This window comes from Chiloscyllium plagiosum, unplaced genomic scaffold (assembly GCF_004010195.1).
Source record: "Chiloscyllium plagiosum isolate BGI_BamShark_2017 unplaced genomic scaffold, ASM401019v2 scaf_9674, whole genome shotgun sequence".
NCBI lineage: Eukaryota > Metazoa > Chordata > Chondrichthyes > Orectolobiformes > Hemiscylliidae > Chiloscyllium > Chiloscyllium plagiosum.
Genome location: NW_025210040.1, coordinates 8,738 through 16,466, shown reverse-complemented (window position 1 = coordinate 16,466; position 7,729 = coordinate 8,738). Strand labels below are relative to the sequence as shown.

Here is a 7,729-nt window from a genome sequence, read left to right as displayed (position 1 = left end):
TGGAGAAAGGCCAATTTTGACGGTATTAGGCAAGACTTTCAAAAGCTGATTGGGGGCAGATATTCGCAGGTAAAGGGACGGCTGGAAAATGGGAAGCCTTCAGAAATAAAGAGAGTCCAGAGACAATATATTCATGTTTGGGTGAAACGAAAGGCTGGTAGGTATAGGGAATGCTGGATGACTAAAGAAATTGAGGTTTTGGTTAAGAAAAAGAAGGAAGCATATGTCAGGTACAGACAGGAGAGATCGAGTGAATCCTTAGAAGAGTATAAAGGAAGTAGGAGTATACTTAAGAGGGAAATCAGGAGGGCAAAAGGGGGACATGAGATAGCTTTGGCAAATAGAATTAAGGAGAATCCAAAGGGTTTTTACAAATACATTAAGGACAAAAGGGTAGCTAGGGAGAGAATAGGGCCCCTCAAAGATCAGCAAGGCGGCCTTTATGTGGAGCCAGAGAAAATGGGAGAGATACTAAACTAGTACTTTTCATCAGTATTTACTGTGGAAAAGGATATGGAAGATATAGACCGTAGGGAAACCTTGCAAAATGTCCAGATTACAGAAGAGGACTTGCTGGATGTCTTGAAACACTTAAAGGATGGATAAATCCTCAGGTGTACCCGAGAACTCTATGGGAAGCTAGGGAAGTGATTGCTGGGCCTCTTGCTGAGATATTTGTATCATCGATAGTCACAGGTGAGGTGCCGGAAGACTGGAGGTTGGCTAACGTGGTGCCACTGTTTAAGAAGGGTGGTAAGGACAAGCCAGGGAACTATAGACCAGTGAGCCTGATGTCGGTGGTGGGCAAGTTGTTGGAGGGAATCCTGAGGGACAGGATGTACATGTACTTGGAAAGGCAAGGACTGATTAGGGATAGTCAACATGGCTTTGTGCGTGGGAAATCATGTCTCACAAACTTTTTGAAGAAGTAACAAAGAAGATTGATGATGTCAGAGCGGTAGATGTGATCTATATGGAGTTCAGTAAGGTGTTCAACAAGGTTCACCATGGGAGACTGATTAGCAAGGTTAGATCTCACAGAATAGAGGGAGAACTAGCCATTTGGATACAGAACTGGCTCAAGGTAGAAGACAGAGGGTGGTGGAGGAGGGTTGTTTTTCAGACTGGAGGCCTGTGACCAGTGGAGTGCCACAAGGATCGGTGCTGGGTCCTCTATTTTTCGTTATTTACATAAATGATTTGGATGTGAGCTTAAGAGGTACAGTTAGTAAGTTTGCAGATGACACCAAAATTGGAGGTGTAGTGGACAGCGAAGAAGGTTACATCAGATTACAACAGGATCTGGACCAGATGGGCCAATGGGCTGAGAAGTGGCAGATGGAGTTTAATTCAGATAAATGCGAGGTACTGCATTTTGGGAAAGCAAATCTTAGCAGGACTTATACACTTAATGGTAAGGTCCTAGGGAGTGTTGCTGAACAAAGAGACCTTGGAGTGCAGGTTCATAGCTCCTTGAAAGTGGAGTCGCAGGTAGATAGGATAGTGAAGAAGGCGTTTGGTATGCTTTCCTTTATTGGTCAGAGTATTGAGTACAGGAGTTGGGAGGTCATGTTGCGGCTGTACAGGACATTAGTTAGTTGTTTTCCCTGGAGCGTCGGAGGCTGAGGGGTGACTTTATACAGGTTTATAAAATGATGAGGGGCATGGATAGGGTAAATAGACTGCCCCTGAGGTGGGGGAGTCCAGAACGAGAGGGCATAGATTTAGGTTGAGAGGGGGAAAGATATAAAAGAGACCTAAGGGGCAACGTTTTCACACAGAGGATGGTACGTGTATGGAATGAGCTGCCAGAGGAAGTGGTGGAGGCTGGTACAATTGCAACATTGAAGAGGCATCTGGATGGGTATATGAATAGAAAGGGTTCAGCGGGATATGGGCCGGGTGCTGGCAGGTGGGACTGGATTGGGTTGGGATATCTGGTCGGGTCTGTCTCTGTGCTCTACATGACTGTGACTCCATGAGCATGCAGCTGCAGCAAGGTGTTAGGAAGGCTAATGGGATGTTAGCCTTTATTACAGGGATGGTATCAGTGAAGGAGCAGTGAACTCCCGCTTCGGTGGTACCCAGAGCATAGGGACTAGAGTCGGCCATTCAGCCCTTCCAGCCTGCTCCACCAGATCATGGCTGGTCTATGCCATAACTCCATATGCCTGTCTCCATAGCCCTTTATACCCTTGCTTAATAAAAATGTCTACCTCAGATTTGAATTTAACAATTTAATGCGCGTCGACCACTGTTTGAGAAAGAGAGTTTCAAACCTCCACTACTGTCAAAGTGCTTTCTAACATCTCTCCTGAATGACCTGACCTTAATCCTTAGATTATGACCCCTGGTTCTAGAACCTTCAACCAGTGGAAATAGTTTATCTTTATATCCCTGTTTTCTCTGTTAATATCCCGAAGACCTTGTTCAGATCATCCCATAACCTTCTAAATTAGAGAGAATAAAGGTTTACTTTGTCTAATCTCTCCTCATACCTTAACCCCTGAAGTACACGTGTCATCTTTGTAAGCCTGTGTTGAACTCACTCCAACATCCTCCAGTTCACAGTGGGATCGAACTGGGGTTTTACATAACAGCAGCGTCTCTATACCCCAGCACTCTGGATATAAAGGTCAGTATCCAATTACCTTCCCTGATATTTTCAGTTTGTGGCTTGTGTCTTCTATAAAAATATTGTTAAAAATCACACAACACCAGATTATAGTCCAACAGGTTTAATTGGTAGCACACTAGCTTTCGGAGCGACGCTCCTTCATCAGGTGATTGTGGAGGGCTCGATCATAACACAGAATTTATAGCAAAAATTTGCACTGTGATGTAACTGAAATTATACATTGAAGAATTGATTGTCTGTTAAGCCTTTCATCTGTTAGAATACAGTGATAGTTTCATAAATAAAATCATAAAAATATTGATTTAATTTATCATTTTTGGACTGCAATGGATAAGCTCACGGCAGCTTACATTACAATCGATTAAAGTCAGAGTGACCCAGGGAGGGGACTGCTGAGAGTCTGTGAATGAATGGTGTCGGAGTGACTTGGGATGGGGGGTGGGGGGGGAGTGGGGGGAGGGTCTGTGAATTTGCACCGTGTCTCTCTGTAAGCTCTATGATTGAGCCTGTCAATCTGCCTGCTGCATTGTGTGTATCTACGCTCAGTTCTGTCCCTGCTAGCCCTGGCTGTTGTTACTGAGAAGCGTAGGTATCTCTCTGATCGAGACCAGTATCTCTGGATGTGGCTGAGTGCTGATCTTTGTCCTGCTTGTGAGATGTGGAGCTCTCAGACGGAGCTACTGGTCAGGCAGAGGGACAGTCAGTGCTGCTCACAATCACTATGTTGTACACTTGCTGGGTACAGATCACACGGACAGAGCTGCTGATGCAGCGACAGTTACTGGGAGCATGTGACACCCACACACCCACACCCACACACCCACACCCACAGACAGACAGACAGACAGACAGACAGACAGAGCCTGGTGAATATTTGGAATCTCTGGATCTGCAGTGAAGTCACACTCAGCACAGATATCAGACGCCTTTTGTTCAGTGGCATGATGATGAAAGTATTTGAATTTGATCTCACCCTCTCAGCTGTCTGTTTGACAGAAGGAGACATTAAACCAACCCCCCCCCTATCAGCTGTTGGGAACAGCCTGCCAAATCCTGACCATTTTCACTACGAGGCATGGTCAATGTTGAAACGATGCTGTGGTCATTCGTACATAGTTAGTTGGGGGAGTTTGCTGAGCACTAGATGGTTGCCGCTTTACCTGACAATAGTATACATTAAAACAAAATAATTTCATTGGTTGCAGAGTTCTTTGGGAGATGTTGAGTTGATGATAGTGGGAATAAAAACCAGAGCCTTTTCAATGATCAGATATAAGAATAGGTGAAGCCCCTCTTCCCCACGCATCCTTCAGGGAGGTGGGTGGGGAGGGGTGGGGGATTAGTTGGAGAATTGGGGATCACTTGGATCACATTGGGTTGTTACAACACAGGGTAAACCCTCCTGCTTCATTTAAACTAGCCCAACACAGAAAGAGTTATCCCGTGCAGTCAACTGTGAAAGTGAGAGAGGCCAAGAACGAGTTAAGGTAAAAATGTCTTGAAATATGACAGAGAATAATTAACTAACAACTACTTACAATTCCTTCCTCTAACCTATCTTTTATCCCCCCCCCCTTCCACTTGTCTGATAAAACCCCCGATTAAGATATACCAAAAACTCAAATTTCCAAACCAGCCAGCTGTCGAATCTTCTCTTTGTATCTTCCTCTGACTTCTTTTCTTCTCCTCAGGGATTTCTGCTTCACAGGTTACTGAGCGATAAAGGTACCTTTAAGAGAGCTATTCTGCGGGCAGTCTGCAGATGCGAGTGGCTTGGCAGTTCTCCTTCCAACTGTTCCATTTTCTCCAGTCTTATACCCCAAAGCATTGGGTTGTGTCATTGGCTTTTAAGATTGAAAATATACTCCATTCAAACTAGATTGGAGTTTGGTATTTTACGCGGTATAATTTGAACTGATTGGCCCAGTTTGAATTTGTTTTTGTCTCCAGGCAACCAGCTACCCTAGCTGCTGGACCACAGATTATATTGTGTCTTGTTCAGAACACTTGGCGTTGTCAGGTAGTCCTGCTAGCGTTTAACTTTCTTAAAGATACAGTACACCTTCATAACACCTCCCTCCTTAAGAAAAAAATTTTTCTATTCTTAAAGCGCATTACGCTAACATTCCGATAACTTCAATCTAAGTTCACCTTTTTTTAAATTAAAACTCTGTAACATAAGACTCCTACAAAATAGTCTCATATTCTTATCTTTAAAGTATTCTAAGAATGTAAGAGGTTTGTGATCTGTTTACACAACTGACTCTGACACATTGTTCATGACCTACACATTAAAATGCTGTAAGGCCAGAACCAAACTCAATCGTTCCTTTCCCATCGTGGAGTATTTCCTCTGGGGGGGGATGTTCATCTTCTTTGGAAAGTGGAAAGTAACCAACTGGCAGCTCAATCCCACCCTCATCTTCCTGCAGGCGTACAGCCCCAACTCCACTGTCACTCGCATCGGTGGTGACTTTAAAAGGTTTTGAAATGTTTGGTGTGGCTAAGACTGGTTTGGGGGTGAATATCGATTTGAAATGGTCGAATGCCTCCTGACGTTGTTCTGTCCACCGAAACATTGTGTTCTGCTTCAGCCAATCGGTCAATGGTGCCACGACACCACTGACGTTTGGAACAAACTTCGGATAGAATCCGCAGAGTCCTAAGAATCAAAGCACCTCTTTCTTCGAGTTTGGTCGTGGAAGTTCCTCGTTGGCCTTCGTCTCTGTGTTCCATGGGCTCAACCTTCCATGACCGGTGTTATGTCCCAAGAACGTCACCTCTGCTTTCGCGACTTCCGTTTTATTTAGGTTTGTCACCAGTCTTGCTTCTTGTAGTCGTTCAAAGAGCTCCAACAACTGCACCATGTCATCTTTGCAGGACTCACTAGAGATCACTACATCGTCCAAATCAACATGCACAGTTTGTTAACCCAGCCACAACTCTGTTCATGAGCCTTTGGAATGTGGCGGGTGTGGTCTTCATTGCAAAGGGCATCACTTTAAACTGATATAGCCCATTTGGGGTTAGACACGCAGAAATTTATTTCGCTGTCTCTGACAAAGGTACTTTCCAGTAATCACGCAGTAAGACCAACTTGGTGATGTAAGTGACTTGTCTGACTTTCTGGACACAGCTCTCCAATCTCGGGATTGGATATGAGAGCGATTTTATAACGGGGTTGACCGATAATCCACGTATAATCGTTGAGTCCCATCAGGTTTGGGAACTAAGACGATCGGTGAACTCCACTCGCTCGGGCTTGGTTCGATGCTGTCCTCGTCGAGCATGGCCTCCACCTCCATCTGGGCCTGTCTGGCTTTGAAAGGGTTAAGCCGTTAGGGGTGTTGTTGTATCGGAGCAGTGTTCCCTACGTCTACTTCATGTACAGTAGCATTAGTCCTCCCCATCTGATTCTTAGATATGTCCTTATACTGCTGTAACAAATCTTTCAACTGCATTCTGTGCTCCTGGGACAGAGAGTTTACTAACCTATCCCACTCCTCAAGGACTTCCTCATTGTTTAACATATTTTCAGGCACATCAAAATCCACATCATCTGGCTTTGATTCCTCACTCTGCGGGGCAGTAACTAACGCCTGTTTCTCCAGTTCTTTCTCTCCAGTATAATACGGGTTCAACACGTTCACATGGCATAGCCAATATCTTTTTTTTCTATCTGGCATCTTTACTAGATAGTTCACCTGACTCAACCTTTTCTCAATTTGTAGGGATCACTAAACCTGGCTTTGAAGGGATCTCCTCTCACCGGCAACACATCATCCCCTCAGGAAAATGTCTGAGTGTTAGAAGTTTTATCAACTACCTTCTTCATTCTATACCTCTTTACGTGCTGTTTAGCTAACTGACCTACTCGATTTAATCTCTCTCTCACATAATCTCCAACTTTGGTCCTGTCATTTTTTTCTTTACTTAATTTCAAAGGGCCTCTCGCTTCATGCCCGAATATTAACTCGAAGGGAGTGAATTGAGTAGATTCATTTGGGGCATCTCTAATGGCAAACAATATGAATGCGATACCTTTATCCCAATCATTCGGGTAATCCTGACAGTACGCTCTCAACGTGGTCTTCGAGGTCGGATGTCACCTTTCTAAAGCTCATGGCATTCAGGATGATACGCACCGGATTTAAAGTGCTGTGTACCGAAGCTCCTTAAACAGCTGAGCAGTAAAATTTGACCCTTGGTCCGACTGAATCCATACCATGTGACGAAAGCTACTAACTCCTCCACCCCCCTTTTCTGCCTTGACACTCCGTAATGGAATTGTCTCCGGAAATCTGGGAGACACATCCATTATGATTAACAAGTGCTGGTTCCCAGTTTTAGTTCTCGGGAGGGGACCTACACGATCAATTATAACCCGTGTGAAAGGATCTTCCAAAGCAGGAACTGGCAACAGAGGGGCTGGTTTTTATTACCGTCCTGTGGCAGACCTGCCATTTAGCATGTATGACACGTACGGCAAAGGTAACCACATCCTTGTGCACTCCAGGCCAATAAAAATGTTTTTGTACCTTAGCCTGAGTCTTTCATAGGTGACCTCCGACAGGTAGTTCATGTGCTACCCGGAACACCTCCTGTCTGTGTGCTCCCGGCAACACAACCTGGTGCACTTCGGCCCATTTCTCCTCTGCACTAACCTGCCGTGGTCTCCATTTCTGTCCTGGGATTCTACCTCTCGGATAATAACCCTCCAGGATATTCTCTGCCTCCTTTTCGGAGTACACATCCCCATATATATCTTTTATCGTCTTGTCTTGCTGTTGCAAGTCCCTTAGTCTTTCAGGAGGAAATACTTCTCCTTGAGTCTTGGCCTGTTCAGGGTTTTCCTGCACCATTACGTCAAACAGGATATCCGCTAACTGAACCTCAACCCCTTCATCGTTCTCTATACTTTTCACTTCGTGCTGTGACTTATGACAGTGGGATCTGCTTACCACACGGTCTGGGAAAATACCCGGATATTTCTGTTTTAACTCCTCAGTTTCTTGGTCTTCCTTGGGCTTCTCCACAGCAAGGGGTGTCACCCCCACCTTGGGTCCTGCCAAATCATTCCCAAAAACAAAC

The 7,729-nt window shown here is 44.8% G+C and overlaps 1 long non-coding RNA gene across 1 annotated transcript; it reads right to left on the bottom strand.

The window, feature by feature from the left end:
• Positions 1-4,730: 4,730 nt before the first annotated feature.
• LOC122546853 lies at positions 4,731-6,720 on the bottom strand. Its single transcript, XR_006310821.1, has 2 exons — positions 6,680-6,720; positions 4,731-5,953 (listed from the first exon to the last, which is right to left on the bottom strand). It is a non-coding gene; the product is annotated as an uncharacterized LOC122546853 (long non-coding RNA).
• Between the last annotated feature and the right edge of the window lie 1,009 nt (positions 6,721-7,729).